Here is a 21,266-nt window from a genome sequence, read left to right as displayed (position 1 = left end):
AACCTTTTCTGTGTGAAGCTATTTCCAATTGTACAACTTCATTGCCATGACGACGTAACAACGTAAATCCTAAAACCGCCGTAAATTATGATGATGACTTCAACAACTTTAAAGCTCAAATAATACACACGTTTTAACAGAAGAATTAATGTAAGTGCTTTTATAAAATTGTAAACGTCACATTTCTGCCTTTAAACCCTTCAAAAATTGGCCCCATTCACTTCCATTGTAAATGCCTCACTGTAACCTCGATTTTTGCGTTTTTTAATGAAAAGGAGCAATGAGTCAAAATAATTTTTTTGTGGTAATCAGATTTATGCCAAAAATGCTGTTGATTGAACTTAACTTGTATTGAACCCAGAATATTCCTTTAAATCCTTGACAATTAAGCTCCTTGAATCTTCAGACAGGGATAAATTAATAGTTAATGCATACTAATGAGCAAGGGTGTAGATTTGGCTTGAACATTGGGGGGTTGCAGCATGAAGCATTTACAAGTTTCCATTGATCGCGGTATAAATAATGGGGTGGGGGGGGGATTGTACTTGATTGTTTTGATTATTGGACCTCCCCCCATCCCCCCTGGAATCTACGCCCCTGCTAATGAGTCTATGAGAAATAAAGAGGGGAATAGTTGGTTCATCCATCTAAACAAGATATTATTTAAACTAATCGAACTGGATCTTGCAATGAATTACAGTAGAAAGTGTGTGTTTTTTGCGATGAGACCTCTAAGCGTGCTGAGCATTTTGGTGAATCTTCACTGATGGAGGTTCAGTAATGACTCGATTGTGATTATGTCTGATTCCTGACTCCACACTCTTTCATACAGCACATGAAATACAATGTCTCTGTGCTTGACATAGGTGTTACTTTGAGCAGTGGAGTTTGACCTCTGGGTCACTTGAGACAGCATGTCTGAGCGAGTGCTTTCTGGACAGGAAATTTGCATTGTTTCTGCAGCTTTTTCATCCAACCACTTATTCTCTTATTCTCAAACACACTGTAAAAAGTCAACATGTGCAGTTCTTAACCTTTATAAGTTATTTCTACCTGATCTGACCCTAATACTTAGTAAATTGTAACCTATTGTATTCAGGTTGATTCAATCTTATTATTCATTATTATGATTATATTATTTAGTCACATATTACCATAGAATCTAAACTAACTAAAAAATTACATTTCAGCAAAACACATCAAAACTTACTTTAAACTTCCTACTTTGATAATCCTCAGAGCAGCTTAATCTTAAATACAGTTTTGCATGTGTTTTTCATACTAAAGCAATTCTTAATTCTGGGTAAATAGAGATTTATATGCAATCTTTCAGTCAGTATTTGAACAGTATTGCAACATGTGTCTATCTTTCTAAAGAGTGTAACACACATACACTAGTTCAGACAGAGGAGACCTCTGGAATTCAATTTACCCTGGAGTGTCAAATAAACTAGCTTGGTGCAGTCTGTGGGGTCAGGGTTCACACCAAAACTCTCTCCCATCCCCCTATCCCCCACATATAATCAGCACAGATGGTTAATGGGTATCTTGTTTAACATGCACACTGATACAAGCACCTCTTTCTCCTCCTGTGCTTTCTTCACTGGAGGAAGATGATGTAACATTATATCAGTCTAGACATAGGACAGCTGTTAGTTCCTTAAAGGAATAGTTTAACCAAAAATAAAAATTATCTCATCATTTACTCACACTCATACCATTCCAGATGTGTATGACTTTCTTTTATCTTCTGAACTCAAATGAAGATTTTTAGAAGAATTTCTCAGCTCTTTTGGTCCATACAATGCAAGTGAATGGTGGCCAGAACTTTGAAGCTCCAAAATGCACATAAATCAGCATAAAGTAATCCAGTGGTTAAATCAATATCTTCAGAAGTGATATGATAGGTGTGGGTGAGAAACAGATCACTTTTACATTCTTCTTGTGTTTTTGGTGATTCACATTATGCATGCATATCGCCCCTTACTGGGAAGGGAGAAGAATTTCAAGCAAAAAATGATTTAAATATTGACACCTATTATATCACCTCTGAAAATATGGATTAAAACACTGGAGTCGTATGGATTACTTTTATGATGCCTTTATGTGCTTTTTGGAGCTTCAAGGTTTTGGTCACCATTCACTTGCATTGTATGGACCTACAGAGCTGAAATATTCTTCTAAAAATCTTCATTTGTGTTCTGCTGAAGAAAGAAAGTAATACACATCTGGGATGGCATGAGGGTGAGTAAATGATGAGAGAATTTTCATTTTTGGGTGAACTATCCCTTTAATCCACAACAATTTATGCAAAACCACTATAAATTGGGTCATAGGATCTTTTCAGTCACTCATTAATTTATTGAAAAAAGTGGTAACATGCAGTTGTTACCTCAAGGATATATTTCTACTTGATTTATCATAATAATAACATTATTATGTTTCTTAATGTGACCTGATACATTTATTCAGATTAAATAGGCCTAATATTGTTATATTTAATAACACCAGTTAGCTAATTTAGATGTTACCACATTACCATATATTTATTTAGAATTTTGAAAATCGCAAGTACTAAAAATTGGTTAAAGTCAAACCACCACAGGTTATACATATGGGAAACAACAATAGATGAAATATTTAATATGGAGTTTATAACTGATAGGATAAGAAATCAAGAATACATATTGGAAGAAAGATGGCAGAAAAGAAGAAAATATAAACTGACTAATCTTAGGTTACGAGTTGTTTGGAACTATAAACTCTTACATTAAATAAAATATTTAAGTTACACACACAATATATATATATATATATATATATATATATATATATATATATATATATATATATATATATATATAATATCTGAAAGTAGAGGTAAACACATGTATGTGTAATTTTGAGTAAATGTATATATGAACTGATATGTAAAGGCATATGTATTTATGTATGGATGTTTGTACGAACAAATGTACACATGAGAACTGTTGTACCTATTTTGTGTATTTAATTGGTCACTTCCATTGTAAGTGCCTCACAATAATCTCGATTTTGCTTTTTTCAAAGAAAAGGAGGGACGAGTCGAAATTAATTGTTGTGGTAATCAACATTATGCCACAAATTCCGTCGATTGAGTTGAACATGGCATATTCCTTTAAAGAGTGTAATCTTCTCATTCCTGTTCTCCAAACTTTCCGTCACATGCTCTCTCTTCTCTCGCTCGCTCATTGGTTCGCTCCCTTCCGGAGAGTCGCGGATTGGAAGAGTCCGCCCGACATCTGGAAGGGAGGAGGGAGGGAGGGAGAGGGAGAGGGAGAGGGAGAGGGAGAGAGAGAGAGAGAGAGAGTAAAGAGAAAGAGAACGAGAGAGGGTGCTGACATCTGAGGTGAGTGATGTACAAAAATCTTACCTGGACATTAGAACTGCAGGCGTTTGACACGTTTGGTATAAATACGTTTTAAAAGATTGGAAATATAAAGTTTAAAGGACATGTTTCGACAGACGCCCAGGCAGAAGGGCTTTTAACTGTATCGTTTATGGTCGTTACATTGTATCCCCGAGCGGACGTTCGAATGCAGCAACAATAATATAAACACAATATCGCTGGTTACATTGTAACATTTTGGCGCGTGTTTGACATTATTATATCCTGTTCGTTTCAGTTGAGATGAAATGGTGTGTTCGGGGGTCGTGTGTGTGGTCGCAGCCCTCCTTCCGAATTTAGCTTGACTTAACGGGTCACTTTGTGGCTGTTGAGCCTTCGCTTTTGCGGGGAATGCCATTCCAAAATTAGGGTGTATATTAACAAATAAAACGTGACATTTAGACCGAACATTACGTTTATTTTGCCAGTTCCACGGTTATTTATTTCACTCGAGTCGCCTCCCCCCGGTCCCGTACTCAAGGCCAAGCTATAGGAAAAGTCAAAGCTGCGGGAATCGATAGATCTGTCATACGGGCTTGAGACAGACACGCACGTTAAAGTTAAAGCGATATACTGTGCTTTACGAGAAATCAATGTGAGCGCATGCACGTAGCGGCTGACAGTCGACATTGCGACACACATCTACAGCACTGCCGCGCGCCCTTAGGCCTGTGTGCTGTAGGTGCGCAGTGGCGACGGTCTAGTCCGGTTTCATGACGCCCGTTCTGCGGCAGGCATAGGCAGCACCAAGCGCATACATGTTCCTTTAATACCATTTCCTATTCTCCGAACTAGTACAATAGCCAATAATACCGCATACCGCAGGCATTTACTAGCTCTGGCTTTCCCATAAAAATTAGTCCAGGGCAGGGGCGTAGTTTCCAGGAGGGATGGGGAGGAGGTAACCCCCCAATAATCAAAACAAGCAAGTACAACCCCCAATATTTATACCATGATCAATGGAAACACGTAAATGCTTCACGTTGAATTTGCAGAACACAAATGAAGATAAAATGCAAGTCAAAAGGGTCCAAATCTTTGAAACTCAAAAAAGCACATAAAGACAGCATAAAAGTAATCCATATGACTCCAGTGGTTCAGTCCTCCCTGCTCAAGTAGGCGGCGATATGCACGAAGAATGCAAATCACCAAAAACACAAGAAGAATGTGAAAGTGAAATCGGAGATTTGTAGTAAAAAAGGACTTAAATATTGATCTGTTTCTCACCACCATCTATCAAATTACTTCTGAAGACATGGATTAAACCACTAGAGTCAGATGGATTACATTTATGCTCCCTTTTTGTGCTTTTTGAGCTTCAAAGTTTTGAACCCTGAGATATTCTTCTAAATATCTTTGTTCGTGTTCTGCAGAAGAAAGTCGTACTAATCTGGGATGGCTTGAGGGTGAGTAAATAATGAAAGAATTCTCATTTTTGGGTGAATTATCCCTTTTCTTAGTTTCACTATAGTGAAAAATATACTATTTATCGCCTAATTCAAAACTTTTTATTACATAAGGATGATCCATTATAATAATTGCTGTGCCCCATATAATATACAGTCTACTGTGTGTTAGTAATGGAAAGTATAAGGACTTTGAATTATATACAGCAAGCTAGTTACTGTAAAGAACTATGTGGATAATAGTGGAGGAAATTTTTGCGTAATTCTCTGCTCTGTCCAGTTGTCTTTTCCTGTGGCATTCTCTTCTTCATGATCTCCTAAACCTGACTTTTATCCCTTGATTCCTTGTCTATTTGTTGTGCAAGATCAGCTCAGTGGATGTATTTTTTATTTATTTTTCTGGTCAGCTGTAGTGAAAATAGTACCCTTGTTCAGGATTCGTATTTCCTTGTGCTCTAGCTGGGGCAAGGTCTCTGTTTTGGGAATGAAAGTCTGCTGGAATGCTTTGCTGAGGGCGGTTGTGGGAAAAAAGTGAGCACTCTTTTTTCCAAGCTGTCTGTTCATCAGGATTTGTTATAGATGCAATGCTTGCTATAAGATTTATCATGGTTAATGTTTATATATATATATATATATATATATATATACATGTTGGTCATTTGTTCTTATTATACTGTATATATATTTTACATGGTATTTAACATATATTTGTTGCCACGATTGTGTTTTAAAGGTAAAATCATTAGCGATACAGTCGCATAGGATGGCAGCATTCATGATTACATTATTAAGTTTATTATTAATCTGTCGTTGGATCACCAGCTTTCTGACAGACAGGCAGCAGCTAGTGAGACTGGGGAAACTCACATCTGGGATCCTCACTATTAGCACTGGTGCTCCTCAGGGATGTTAATGACTGCACTGCAAAAGACCCCACTGTCAAGCTCCTGAAGTTTGCAGATGACACCACAGTCATCGGCCTCATCCGTGACGGTGACGAGTCTGCATACAGGTGGGAGGTTGATCAGCAGGCTGTCTGGTGCAGTCACAACAACCTTGAGCTGAACATGCTCAAAACAGTGGAGATGTTAGAGGACTTCAGGAGAAATCCCCCCGCACATAATATATTTATACTTCGAATGTTGCAAAAAACTGGTTAGGAAACACTTTTTATTGAGAAAATTGCCATTAATGCAAAAATACCGAATTTACCCCAACCGTTAGCCTGTGATAATCATGACGACAAGGTAAATATCCTTGAAAGCCAGTATATTGTTCGTGAAGCATTACTCACACTGTTATGGGTTGGTCTTAACGGCATACCTGCACAGATCTGATGCTGCAAACACATCTGCGTCATGACACATTCAGGAGTGCCAACACAAATACCTGTCATCGACAAATGCACAGAGAACAAATGAATGGCCACCGTTTGCAATTAATTTAAACTTACTTTAAAAAAAATTCCCTGTATTAAATAAAATAAATTACCAAACGAATAAAGCATTACATTTCAAAAATCAATTACCAAATGAAAAAATTATATTGCTAGGCCTATGTACTTTTCTTTTCTTTACACAAATGTAAATTAGCCTTACCCTCTTCTGTAGACGAAAAAAGTCGGTTGAATGACATTCTCAGAATGTTCTTTTTTCAAGACTAGATACAAATATTTTACTAAAACTACTTTCAGAAAACTAGCTTTTGAACATTTTAAAACGTTTAAATATTTTAAATCTAACCCTCTTTAACTCGGATCGCATTTGCTGAGCTTCTTCAGAAAATATAAATTGCATTATGATGCTAAAATTAATTTGAGATGACAGTCATGTTCAGTTGATCGTTAAAAGTTGCTGGACAAATATGCGGGACATAATGCAGTTGTGATGGCAAAGCTTTAGATTAGATGATTGTTCAAAATAGCCTGTTGAATATCAGGAATGTATCATATGTAAACCCTGATATTACACAGCATCAGTTTTTCTTAATAGCTGTGCACACCGCATATACACATCAATGGATGGTCCTTATACTAAGACTGAAAGTTTCCCCCACTACTTGGTGCAGGTTGCCAGCTTGAACAGGGCCATGACGATTCGCTTTCGGGTTGGAACCGATGGCAACCTGCGATAGGTGCAACATCAGGACCAATATTACAGTCCTATCAGAAGGGCAACTGCTCCCTTTTGATTGCAGTTCCTCGTCTTCTGATTGCATTTATTTGTGAAATTAAAATGACAGTAAGCTGGCTAATTTCAATGAATTGTCTCAATACTCTCCCCATTTTACCAAAACTTAAGGGAAAACAAATTTAGGGAGGCGAAAAGTATACAATTAGCGATATACACACATTTCTGTATGGAAACGGAACGGAAAGGGCAGATTTCTTTTGCGATAAACCAAAACGTATGCGACAAAGTGTTTTTTTAAGCATGACATCATCACGCACACCATTTTTATCGATAAAAGGCCATTTGAATCCCTTGACTCCTTGTCAAATTTCGCAATTTTTTTTTACACATTTTCACTTTGTCGATAACAAAACAGCACGGAAAGTGGATGGAAACTAGGTTATTGTGATATACTGGTAAGCAGTAAAAACCATGAGAGCATCACACACAGTATAGATACATTCAAAAATAAGAAAAATATATCCATTACAAGCTCTAAAACTGCTCCAGTGAGAAAACATTAATATCTATGATTTGTTTACTGATTTGCTGTAACACAAATCACTAATTATTAAGCAAATGCATGAAGACGTGGTGCCGTTATTGTTAAAATGTCACTGCTGTGATTAGTGGTAATTTGACCAACATTAATCTGATTTAAATTGGGATCCTCACAGAATAGCGCTGAGATGAGTGACTGTTGAGATATTGAGAGCACCTTTAGAGTGCGCGTTTGATTGACGCCGCGAGTGAACATATTGAAGGGAGTGAAGCTGAAAGTGGTCATGATCGCTCAAACAATCTCTATCGCTCAACACAATGTCTGATTGTCACGACTTTTGTGTCATTTCATGGTAATCAGCAGCATGCGTTGGATACTGCTTGTATTAAACCCTTATGATGCAGCAGCTGTCATGTTCATTGTGGGCTTGAGTTTTTTTTTTTACAGGCTCAAATTCTCAATACTAGCATTCTAGATAGCAGATTTCAATTTTTTTGATGAGACATTATACAAATGAAAACACACATTTTATCTGTTACAACGTACCAGAATGTACAATGATATTTTTCATTCTGTGTTCGTGAGTGAGTTTCTCCGACTTTATAAACAATACATTTTATTTTCCAATTTGAAGTTCACACAATAATGAAAATTCTCTTCAAAATCGAAAAGTCATTTCCCCATCCCCATGCCTTTTAAACCCCGGATGCTGATATTATATTTTTTTACCGTGGAACACAAAAGGAGAATTTTTGAAGAGTCGTCACCTAGCTCTTTTCCATTCAGAGACACTTCATAGTGGCCATGGCTTTAAAGCAAAACCAAAAACATCATAAAAGAACCATAAAAGTAGTCTGTAGTGCAAATTTAAGTTATTATTAATTGAAAATCTTTCCCTTATGCAAAGCTCTGAAATCTCACTCTCCATCCCACGTATTCGAAATGGTGTGTCAAAGTCAATTACAACACACACATATGAACTAATGTAGTGCTGCAACAACTAATAATGACTACTAATTAATAATAATTCTCAATCATCGATTATCGATATCATGAAAATCATCGATTAGTTTGATAAGTGTGGTGAGCACGGAGAAGCTCTGTCAACGAAGTCACTTTACAGCCCAGTGAAAATGTGTTGCATGATTGACAGAGACAAAGTGCACAAAAACACAACCCACTTCAAATTCTCTCATAATTTACTTACCTTTAAGCAATCCCAGATGTCAATGACTTTTCTTCTTCAGCAGAACCAAAGTGAAGAATTTTAGAAGCCCATTTCAGCTCTGTTTGTCCATATAATGCAAGTAAACGGATGCCATCAGGCTGCTGGCTATTTGACAGTCCAAAAGGCATATTTAGGCAGCATAAAAGTAATCCACATGATGCCAGTGTTTTGTTCATGTCTTCTGAAGCAAATTGATAGGTTTTTGTAAAAAATTAATTGATACTTTTGTTAAAATTGATAATTTGTATACAACAGAGGAATGAGCGTCATACGAGAATTAGTTCATTTCAAACAGAAATACAGCACTGGGCGGAAGCAACGATTTAAATTAAAAACTTTTTAATTATCAATTTATTTTTTACACAAACCTATTGATTTGCTTCAGAAGACATTAACTGATCAACTGGAGTCGTTTGGATTACTTGTGTGCTGCCTAAATGTGCCCGTCAAACAGCCAGCAGCCTGATGGCACCCGTTTACTTGCATTTTATGGACAAACAAATCTGAAATAAAATATGGACAAATAAAATTCTTCATTTCGGTTCTGCTGAAGAAGGAAAGGCATACACATCTGGGATGGCTTAAAGGTAGTTAAATCATGAGGGAATTTTCATTTGTGGGTGAACTAATCCTTTAAGAAACATGTAATCAGCGACAATACTATTTTAAAACACAAAGGTATCATATGGCTTCAGAAGACTTGGAATATATCAGACAAGTCTAATGGACTATTTTAATGGACTGTGGTGTTTTTATTTTATTCTCATTGGAGCTATACAGTCATGGTCAATATGCACTGCAAATAGCTGCTGAAAGATTCTTCAAAATTAGTTCATTTGTCTTTCATGGATGAAAGAAAATAATTCTGGGTTGGAATGAAATGAGGATGTGTAAATAATGACATCATTTTAATTGTTGGGTGAGCTATTCCATCAAAATCAAATTGATTAAAAGATGAACTTCACAAATTCCTGATAGCTAGTCTATCAATTGTAAATATCCGAAAAAATATCCCACTTTTCATTCCCCCCCCCCCCCCCCCACACACACACGTCTCTCCTTGAGCAGCAGACTGGAGTGATATGACAATTTCAGAGTATGGGTAAGCATCTCCATACAGGATCTGGTATCGTTGTTGCAGCGCGTGTTTTTTTTTAGGTAAGCGCCATGTGATGTCACTGCTAATAGCAGCATCCTCTGGGTATACAGACACGCGCGCATGTGCGTGTGTGTGTGTAGTGGTTTATATTCCAGCAGGCTGCTGCACTATGTCTCTGTCTCCCTCTTTAAGGGTCTGGACTTGCTGACTGAGGAAAAAGTGAGTCAGAGGGGGATAGAGAGATGAAGAGGGAAAAAGAGAGAGAGAGGGGCGAGAGGGAGGTGTCCTGTAGACTGCAGCTGATGGCTGAAGGGGGGGGGGGGGTGTATTTAGTACAGGGGCATCTGCACTGTTGGGTAATGGCTCTATTATAATGTTTTATAGGAAAGTGTTGTTGCTGCAGGCTCTGAGTTTGAGCTTGCTATTCCATCAGTGAATGCAAACTGGACTGAGACCATTCTCAACCAAAATAAGATCTCAGTCCTGTTTTGGTGTGAACAGAAAGAGATGTGAGAACAAGGTTCTTTTTTACTCTGTTTACATTTTGATCCACTTCGAAGGTTCTGGGTTTTGTTCGAAGATTCAAGTTTAGTACTGTAGAGCGAGCAGCCAGGCTTCGTAATTCAGCCTTGATTAGTTCTGCTGTCCTGCTGATGGAAGGGGGCTAGGATCACGGCATGTGTGTGTGTGTGTGTGTGTGTGTGTGTGTGTGTGTGTGTGGATTATTATCACACTCTTCTCATTTGACCAATAGTTGCCTTCGGCTTGACTCAGGATTATGAAAGTGCTGTTTCATTCCCACTGTGTGTGTCCAGTCCAGTATGTGTGTGTGTCCTGACTCCTGATGTCTGTTTTCTTTCCTGGCCTAACAATAGGAGGGTTGTATTGTTATTTCTTATTCACTACTCCAGCTGTCACCAATTAGCGGACTGTGGTCCGAGTCCGGACCCTGGCTTGGTTGAATCCAGACCGCGAGATAATAACAACGGTTGTCCTGTCTTAACGTTTCTACAGTTTTAGTGAGCAGTGTGTCAAAACAACGGAGCTATACACACCACATTGGCACTCAGGGGTGATCAGTGCAATATCATCTTTTTCTCAAGTGCCGAATACGCTTCATTTCCTGCTCTGTGTGTGCTGTCTCTCTCCCTCGCGAAAAACACAAGGCATCGCATAAAGCCTGATTAGGCTACATAGAGATCCAGGCGCGTTTATTTTAACAACAGCAGCGGAGACACAGTGAGCAGTAATGTAGATGGAGACTGGCATCTTTTGCTGAAACACACTGCAGAAAATGAGAATAAAGTAAAGTGAAACTATCTCATCTGTCTGATAAATGACAGGAAAAGTTCACGTGTCACCTTTTTTAGACTAGCGTCTTTTTCCGTCTAAATTTAGCTTTATTAATCAGCATCTTACGTGCCTTTCGTGACAAACAGTTTTTTGGTTTTAATTTTTAGATGTCATCATCTCTGATTATTAGTTATAATTAATAGAAATTATTAGTCAACCTGGCTAGTAGAGTTCTCTGCTTCTTATGAGAACGTTCCCATTAATTCATAGTCACCCATTTATACTTAATTTAAGAAAATAGTATTTTTAAGATGTAAATTGTTGGGGGGCCTGGGTAGCTTAGCAAGTAAAGACGCTGGCTACCACCTCTGGAGCTCACTGGTTCGCTAGTTCGCTAGTTCAAATCCCAGGGCATGCTGAGTGACTCTAGCCAGGTCTCCTAAGCAACCAAATTGGCCCTGTTGCTAGGGAGTGTAGATTCACATGGGGTAACCTCCTTGTGGTCACTATAATGTGGTTCTCGCTCTCAGTGGGGCACGTGGTGTGTTGTGCATGGTTGCTGCAGAGAACAGCGTGAAGCCTCCACACATGCTATGTCTTCATGGTAATGTGCGTGCTCAACAAGCCACATAATAAGATGCGCAGATTGACGGTCTCAGACGCAGAGGCAACTGAGATTCGTCATCCGCAACCCAGATTGAGGCAAGTCACTACGTCACCACGAGGACTTAGTGCACGTTGGGAATTGGGCATTCCAAATTGGGGAGAAAAAACAAATCTTTAAGATGTAAATTGTTAGTTTATTGCTTAGATTCTCACTTTAAAAAAATGGTCCATTCAGACATTTAAAATGTTCCAAATTTTCTCTCAGGGGTTACCCCTGAACCCCCATACTGTAACCTATATTTTCTCTGTCAAAAGTACTCCAATGGCCCATACATAGGTATCTGAATGTAAATATATTCTAACACAAAAAATGGACTGCTGTCACCCAGCTTGAAAACAAATGTTGATCTTATCTTGTAATATTAATATCCAAGTGTCCTCGACTAATCAAGTCTATGAAATATATTAGCCTAATGTTTTGGTTGAAAAGATCCCTCAGACCCCACTGCTTTGGCTTTGTCTCTGGGCCAGTATCCTCATCTCTGCTTTGAAGAGACTAATTTGACCGGGGTTTTTTTTTTTTTTACAAAGTACTATTGCTGCCAATGTGGAAAGTTATAATAACTATAAAAAAAAAAAGTTTGAAAAATTGAAAAACATAATTTCAAAGCCATACTGACTACTGACACCGTGCAAGTTTTCTCCGGACCTTTGCTGGGAAGGAAATGTAGAGACCGGACCTTGACCAGACTTGAAACTTGAATTGAATCCCCCTGCTCTCTCTTTCTTTCTCTCTGTTGCTTTTGGAATCAGACAGCCATATGGTCTGTTTTTTTAAAGAAAGTGTGAAAATGTATGGATCTTTTCCTCACCAATGTGAGCAATGTGACACTACTATATATGTGTGTGTGTGTGTGTGTGTTTGTGTTTGTGAGAAAGAGAGGTGGGTTGCATTATTTGCCTGGCATTAAAAAAACACACACATAAAAACACTGATTTGCCTGATAATTCAATACACTGACCCCTTGAAATGAGAGGTCACAGTTATTGACAAGCCTGACATCACTTCCTATTTCCTGTGGATGTTTTCACAGTACCTGAGTACACAGCACACACACACTCACATTCCTCTGTGTGTTTGTTCAGAGTTATTGTGTGTTGGCATGTCAGCTCAGCCAGACTTTTCTTCATGCTTTTTTGTGAAAAGAAAACATATTTATTCTTTTTTTCTGGATGAATTTGTATCTGCCTCTATTTGGTCGACCTTCAGTTGTGATGGAAGAAATGAAATTGTGTCAGGCATGTCAGACATGGAGATGTGAAAGACACAAATGCAGTCGCTGCACACTAAACTTCTGCCTCTCCTTGTTGAATGTTCTCCCATTAGCAAACTCTGTTGACGTCCATCCTTTTTTTCAACAGAAGGATAAGGTGAAATGCAGGTTACATATGCACATGAGAGTAAATCTGCATTTCCAATATTCCTTGGCTGCGTGTGTGCATATGTATATGTTTGTCAAGGCTATCATGTGTAGATGGTAATTTCTATGGTAATTTTTGTGCCTCAGAGCAATGTGCTCTCAAACCTGACAGGTCCAATGCATGCGTATTTATGTGTGTGTGTGTGTGTGTGTATGTGTGTGTGTGTTTGTTTGTGTCTGTGTGTGTGTGTGTGTGTGTGTGTGTGTGTGTATACCTCCAATCAGCCATCTCTGCTGCTATAAATTTAAATTTATCCACCCATTACAAGCCAAAAGCAAGAGGAACTCTAAATTTTCCAAATGTTTTATGATAGCTTGTTTCTCCACCATTTAACAAAATCTTACTACACTTACTACTCAACGTTGAATCATTCCTGTAGAAAATGTAAATGGTGGTTATTGATGCAAAAGTCACTGCAGCGATGCTGAGGTGTTCTGGTTGGTTGTTATTGTGTTGCTTTATGGTTGCTAGGGTGCTATGGGAGGTTGCTAGGGCATTGGTAGCTGGTTGCAATGGTGTCTGGGTGTTTTATAGGTAGTTTCATTTCTAATATTGATATATCGATTATTGATTGGGATGTTATTTTCTTGATACTAGGTCGATCGATAGTGAATTTTGCTGATACCGATAACTAAGGTGGTGGAAAAGATGATAACCGATTAATCGGCCGATAGGTTTTTTTTAGGGCTGCAACAACTAATCGATTAAATCGATAATTATCTATAATGAAAATCATCAACAACTAATTTCATTATCGATTAGTTGGATATTTGCGGCAAGCACGGAGAAGGTACATCAGTGACGTCACTTTACAGCCCAGTGAAAAATGTGTTGCATGATGAAACTCGTTTGAAAAACGACTGAGACAAGTTGAAGCGGAAACAAGCATGACCCAAAATACCCATCGCATGAGAGCACTTTATAAACACTTCAAAGAAGATCATAATAAGCATACAGTTTATAATGGAGCGGTTGCTGCATCAGGTGCGTTGAGTTTCTTGAGTGCGCTGAGAATCGCTTGCTTGCATCTGTTTCATTCTCCCTCTCTCTCCTCAACAGTTCCTTGTAACTTATAACTGTCTTGTCTAATGATAAAAAGGCAAATATCTATAAAACTAATATCATATACCATCTGCAAATTTGTGCATATCTTGTTTAAACAGATGTAGCCTAATAAACCATAAGATCTAGCATTCTGTGGAGCGGTCATATAGAGTTGAAGTCAGAAGTTTACATACACCTTAACCAAATACATTTAGACTCAGTTTTTCACAATTCCTGACATTTAATCGTAGAAAACATTCCCTGTCTTAGGTCAGTTAGGATCACTATTTTAATCGAAATGTGAAAGTGAATGTGAAATGTCAGAATAATTGTAGAGAGAATGAAGTTTACAAACACTTTGTTAGTATTTGGGAGCATTGCCTTTAAATTGTTTAACTGGGGTCAAACATTTGGGTAGACTTGCACAAGCTTCTCACAAGAAGTTGCTGGAATTCTGGCGCATTCCTCCAGACAGAACTGGTGTAACTGAGTCAGGTTTGTAAACCTCCTTGCTCGCACACGCTTTTTCAGTTCTGCCCACAAATTTTCTATCGGATTGAGGTCAGGGTTTTGTGATGACCACTCCAATTCCTTTGACTTTGTTGTCCTTAAGCCATTTAGCCACAACTTTGGAGGTATGCTTGGGGTCATTGTCCATTGTCATTTGGAAGACCCATTTGTGACCAAGCTTTAACTTCCTTTCTGATGTCTTGAGGTGTTGCTTCAGTGTATCCACATAATTTTCCTTCCTCCTGATGCCATCTAAGTGCACCATTCCCTCCTGCAGCAAAGCACCTCCACAACATGATGCTGCCACCGCCATGCTTCACGGTTGGGATGGTGTTCTTCGGCTTGCAAGCCTCACCCTTTTTCCTCCAAACATAACGATGGTCATTTTGGCCAAACAGTTCAATTTTTGTTTCATCAGACCAGAGGACATTTCTCCAAAAAGTAAGATCTTTGTCCCCATGTGCACTTGCATACTGTAGTCTAGCTTTTTTATGGCAGTTTTGGAGCAGTGGCTTCTTCCTTGCTGAGCAGCCTTTCAGGTTATGTCGACATAGGACTCGTTTTACTGTGGATATAGATACTTGTCTACCTGTTTCCTCCAGCATCTTCACAAGGTCCTTTACTGTTGTTCTGGGATTGATTTGCACTTTTCGCACCAAACTACGTTCGTCTCTAGGAGACAGAATGCGTCTCCTTCCTGAGCGGTATGATGGCTGCGTGGTCCCATGGTGTTTACACTTGCGTACTGTTGTTTGTACAGATGAACGTGGTACCTTCAGTCATTTGGAAATTGCTCCCAAGGATGAACCAGACTTGTGGAGGTCCAACAATTTTTTTCTAAGGCCTTGGCTGATTTATTTTGATTTTCCCATGATATCAAGCAAAGAGGCACTAAGTTTGAAGGTAGGCCTTAAAATACATCCACAGGTACACCTCCAATTGACTCCAATTAGCCAGTTAGTCTATCAGAAGCTAATTGGCTAATTGCCTAAAGGCTTGACATCATTTTCTGGAATTTTCCAAGCTGCTTAAAGGCATAGTTAACTTAGTGTATGTAAACTTCTGAATTGTGATATAGTCAATTAAAAGTGAAACAATCTGTCTGTAAACAGTTGTTAGAAAAATTACGTTGTTGTCCTAAAAAAAGTTGATGTCCTAAATGACTTGCCAAAACTATAGTTTGCTAATATGAAATCTGTGGAGTGGGTAAAAAATGAGTTTTAATGACTTCATCCTAAGTGTATGTAAACTTCTGATTACAACTGTACACACACACACACACACACACACAAAAATGAAATAGGGGAGACCAGGACTAGATATCTCACGGGGATATCTCAGCAACTAGGGTTTTGAGTAAAAAGTACACAAATATGTACCTTTTTTTTCTTTGTAATAACGGTCAAAATGTTCAATATAGACTTTCGGTAGGCAATATTTTATGGTGCTTATGCAGGAGCTGACTTTAAAAATAAAATAAATGTACCCTGAAAAATATTAACTTAAGTAAAAATTGACAACTAACCATCTTGCTTACTCGCACATACGTGAGAGTAGCTCGTGAAAATGTGAAGCTCGATGCACAGATGCACACGCATGCCAGCAACCCCATGAATGCACGGAACATGCACATAGCCCATACTTATGAAAAACTTACTTACATAGTCTGTAGAAGTAAAAAGGGACCAGCCACTCCCTCTCGCACATATGCGAAAACTAGATAAACGCACATATACTTAAATTAGAAAATTCCCATTCATATGTGAAACTTGATGGATGCGCACATATTTCTAAAATACTCACGCATTCATGCAACTCGATGGATGCATATATGCTACCTGTTAAATAGTAAGGCTTCAAATTACTTATCTCAAAAAAACTCAAACAGCTTATCTGAAAAAGATTCCACCGTCCTCACCGAGCTTCTCAAAATGGCGTTCTCGATCGTTCTTGCATATCACGTGGTTTGTAGTAAAATACGTTAAAATTTAAGTAAGGTTTGCTTAATTTTAACTGACAGTTGACACCCCTCATAATTATATTGTCTGCATTACTTTGAGTTCATCCTGTTATTTACATTTTTGTGGTGCACACATTAATACATTTTAAGTAAAACTAAAAATGTCGGAAATATGCAATTTTTTTAGAAAAAGCTATTTAACTTAATACGTTGTTGTTGTTGAGCCAACAAATAACTTTTTTCAGTGCACCGTACAGCTACACAATCTGATCAGGAGTTACAGTTTCACAAAAATGAAATGAGAGAAAAGTGGGAGAGAGATCAGCCATGGATAATCTGTTTTATGTAATATGAAGACTTTGCTTTGATTTGTCAAATGCTAGTTTCAGTTTTTAAAGCTGAAACAGTTCTCAACACAATTTTTTTTTTTTTTTTTTGCATCTGATGGCCTCAGTTTTACTGTGTTTTACAGAGGAAATACTGGGAACAATGGACTCATTCTGTTGGCTTTTATAGAACAGACTTATTTATACACACACACGTCTCACCATCTCTTTCTTTTGCTCTAAATTTCTTTCTCGCACTCTGCTTGTTGTGTCTGTTTGAATTTCCTTGTTGTGTGTGTGGGAATGAGTGTGTGTGTGTGTGTGTGTGTGTGTGTGTGTGTGTGTGTGTGTGTTTCTGTTGCTCTAATGGCCTGCAAGTCATGTTTGTTGTGGCTCATCTGCTCTGTTCATTGTTCAGGGATCTGTGTTGGGTTCATGTGTTCCTTATCACATCAGTTGTGCTCATTGTAATTAAGAGCTCATATCAAATCTAAAATAAGAGTTAAAATCTATTTTATGGCATATGGTTTTCAGTGAAAACTCATATTTGATTTTTGGAGTATAGGAAAAAAAGTTAAAATAGAGTAATTTGCGATTAGAAATGTAATAATTTGGCCAACCATTTTGTCTATTTTTGCTCTACCAGCAAAAATAGTTCCAAACAAAGCCAAAACATGATCAAAGTCTTTCTAGCAAGTCAGTCCACTGTCTGCCATCTTTGGAACGCTCTCGGGAGGCTATTTCCAGTCATGCCAGTGCAGCTCCTATCTACTTGAATGGAGACAGACCAAAATCTCAAAAACAGTTGGTCAAAATTACGATCAAAGAACATATTTCAAATCAGCAATAAAATCATAAATTGTGATTCTTTACCTCATACTACGCTAAAAAACACAATTTGAATAGCTAATAGGGGTGTAACAATTCATCGATCAACCAACGATCCAATGTTATCGATACAATGCGTAAATATCGATAAAGACATTGTTTAAAGATGTACCTTTATTTTAATACTCTCACATCAGCCACATCCGTACGCATTTCTGTCAGGCGATGAAGCAACCTTATTACATTCATTTGACTTTATGAGCGCTAAATATGCTTTTCATGTGGTACACGGATGTGCGCGGGGTCTTTGAAGCCAAATTGTGCTCTGCTATCCATGTGGCGTGCACAAGTGTCAACCGGGCTTCCCGTGAAATGTGAGCTCCAGTGACAGGATCAGTGCGAGCACGTCAACCGGGCGCTTCTTAAAATGTGAGCTCTCGTGACAAACGCAGAGCAGCTCACGTGCACGATTAATTTGGGCTTCCATTGATATCGTTGCACATTGACCCATTTGAATTTTACATGAGAATTTGCTATTTTAAAGTACCATGGAGCAGTTCAACCATGTGAAAGGTCTTGACAACGCCGACATTCTGAACAGCACTAACGAGGGAAAGAGAAATCACCTGCTCAGCACTAGCATCAGTTGTAAGACTTTACACATTTACACATCAACACCCTTACTAACATCTATCCCAGTTAACTGTAACAGAAATTTTCATTACAACTGTGGAAGTTGTAGCCAAGAAAACAGCAGATAGCACGGATAGTTGGAAACAAGTCATGGGTATGTAAGTACTTTGAATTGGATTAAACTGAAAAATAAGCTGTAATCAAACGATTGATGATCACTTGTGTGTGATGCTATTTTTTATATTATCATCTGTATTTTTTTTTTTACCCCTTTTCTCCCAATTTGGAATGCCCAATTCCCACTACTTAGTGGGTCCTCGTGGTGGCACGGTTACTCACCTCAATCCAGGTGGCAGAGGACAAGTCTCAGTTGCCTCCACTTCTGAGACAGTCAATCCACGCATCTTATTACGTGGCTCGTTGTGCTTGACACCGTGGAGACTCACAGCATGTGGAGGCTCATGCTACTCTCCGCAATCCACGCACAACTTACCACGCGCCCCATTGAGAGCGAGAACCACTAATCGCGACCACGAGGAGGTTACCCCATGTGACTCTACCCTCCCTAGCAACCGGGCCAATTTGGTTGCTTAGGAGACCTGGCTGGAGTCACTCAGTACACCCTGGATTCAAACTCGTGACTCCAGGGCCTCTGAAGTTCCTTATTTTGTTGTGGATGTCCCAGTGTGGATACTAAATTTGCACTTTTCAGAGAGCTCTATAAAATATTCAAATTATATTTTGGTTGCATTTGAGGGCAAAATTGTTTTAATTGATTGTGTAAAATAGGCACATAATATCAGATTATCGATTGCAGGGCCCTGAATCGAATCAAATCGAAATCATATCGTGGCAGACTTTGAAGTATCTGCAAATATTGGATTGCAGGCCAAGAGAATCGATATAAGATCGTATCGTGATGAAACGTCTGATTTACACCCGTAATAGCTAATGCGCATGTGTGTTCAAGAGTTGATTGACAGGTGATGTCTGTATATAAAAGGTGATCGGCTCTTTTAACTGTAAGGCGGGACTTCCTTTCTATATCCGTTGATCATTTGGTGCTCAGAGCTCCTTGGTCGAGCTTTCCAATTTCTCCCATTCATTTTAATAGAAGTGATCCATCTCTGCTAAATAATCTCTGACATGGCCAAAAGTTAGCAGTCAGGTAGCAAACATGCTAAATGGAGTGATAAAAACAAAATATCTGCTCTCTTGGAATGCCACTTGTCCAATCAAATTAGAGGACCAGTACTAACTTGTATAATGATGAATTGCAATGAATGTTTTAGTGCATTTTTTACTGTCATGAGACTAGTGATCCTTCATTGAGAGTGTTATATTTTAATACCATGAAAATGTTTTGTATGACAATTTTCTATTTTAAAAGTGCTATGGAGAAATTAAAACCATGTCAAAGGGCTAAACAGCCACAATATTTTTAACAGCACTGACGAGGGAAAGAGAAAACACCTGCCCTGCACCAACATCAATTACAAGACTTTTCACATCTTCACATCAACACCCTTACTAAAATGTATCACAGTAAACTGTACCAGAATATTTAAATGCAACTGTGAAGTTGTAGCCAAGAAAAAACACGGATAGCAAATACTCTCCTGTTGTAGGTATGTAATAATTTTGGATTGAAAGACTTTCTTTGACTATTGTAGAGAGGACAAATTGACTCTGTAATGTTTCCCTCATTCCACAAGGCAATGAGTTGTCATCAAATGATTGATCATCAAATGTATGTGACTTACATGTAATAATATAGTCGATATACTGTATTAAGGAACCAGATTCTTTAAAGCTTAATTCTCCATGGCTGGAGTGCAGTGACTGTGGTTGCTTCAGAGTCTCAGTTTGAATATACGTATTTGCTTAAAGAGAGTACACAGTCCAAGTGTAAAACTCAGCTCAGTAAACTTCTGCTGCCAGAGACTTAAAAGACGTGGTACATAATAATATAATTTAAAAAAGAGTGTTTTTATGTCTAACTTGATCCAGTCGTACAGTCTCCATTATTAGAAGAAAGTAGAATTGACGCTCTGCGCTATTGAATGTCTATTGAACGTAATGTGACATACAATGACAAGTTTATGACATGACTAGACCAGAACCATGGAATTTCACATTCATGATGACATCAGTGAAACATTATCTGAGATGGTGCAAGGCTGTACTGGTTACATATCATTGTGCATTGTGTGTATTTGCGTGTGTGAGAGAAAGCCCTCTCCAGATGTTTGGCATTAGTGAGTGTTTAAGGGGGCTGGACTGGCTTTTTAGTGATGCCCTCCGTCTCCCTCCCCCATTCCTGTCTGCTGTTGAAACGTCTGAAGTACCTTATTTTTTATTTTTTTTACCCCTTTTCTCCCAATTTGGAATACCCAATTCCCACTACTTAGTAGGTCCTCGTGGTGGCAGGTTTTGGGCTCATTTCAGCTCCTGTGCTGTGCTTGCCTCTGGTGCTCACACAGTATGTCTGTGTGTGTGTGTGTGTGTTTAGGTTTAAGAGGTTTGTAAACAAATCATAGAGACTAATGATTTCTCACTTAGGCCTAAGCGGCTTTGGAGCTTGTATTGGATGCTGTGCTGTTAAAAAGTCATCCTGATTTCTTCTGTTTTTGTGTAAATTTCATACTAAATTAAAAAGTGTAGCAAAGGGCACTTTAAAAAGAAATATTGGTGATCGAATCAGAATTGGCGTGGAAATCAGTGATTGGTATCGGCCTCAAATTTCCTGAA

At 38.4% G+C, this 21,266-nt stretch overlaps 1 protein-coding gene across 4 annotated transcripts in view; it reads left to right on the top strand.

Moving 5' to 3' along the window:
- The first annotated feature begins 3,334 nt into the window (after window positions 1–3,334).
- Window positions 3,335–21,266, top strand: part of LOC127445256 (amyloid beta precursor protein binding family B member 2-like) — a 72,809-nt gene continuing 54,877 nt past the window's right edge. For 3 of the 4 annotated variants that reach the window (XM_051705181.1, XM_051705180.1, XM_051705178.1), the window contains exon 1: window positions 3,335–3,388. The gene's annotated coding sequence lies outside the window, so the exon portion shown is untranslated. The remainder of the gene's footprint in view (window positions 3,389–21,266) is intronic. The other variant, XM_051705179.1, reaches the window with a different exon arrangement.

Source organism: Myxocyprinus asiaticus, chromosome 8 (genome assembly GCF_019703515.2).
Source record: "Myxocyprinus asiaticus isolate MX2 ecotype Aquarium Trade chromosome 8, UBuf_Myxa_2, whole genome shotgun sequence".
Lineage (NCBI taxonomy): Eukaryota > Metazoa > Chordata > Actinopteri > Cypriniformes > Catostomidae > Myxocyprinus > Myxocyprinus asiaticus.
This window is presented reverse-complemented; position numbering and strand designations above follow the sequence as displayed.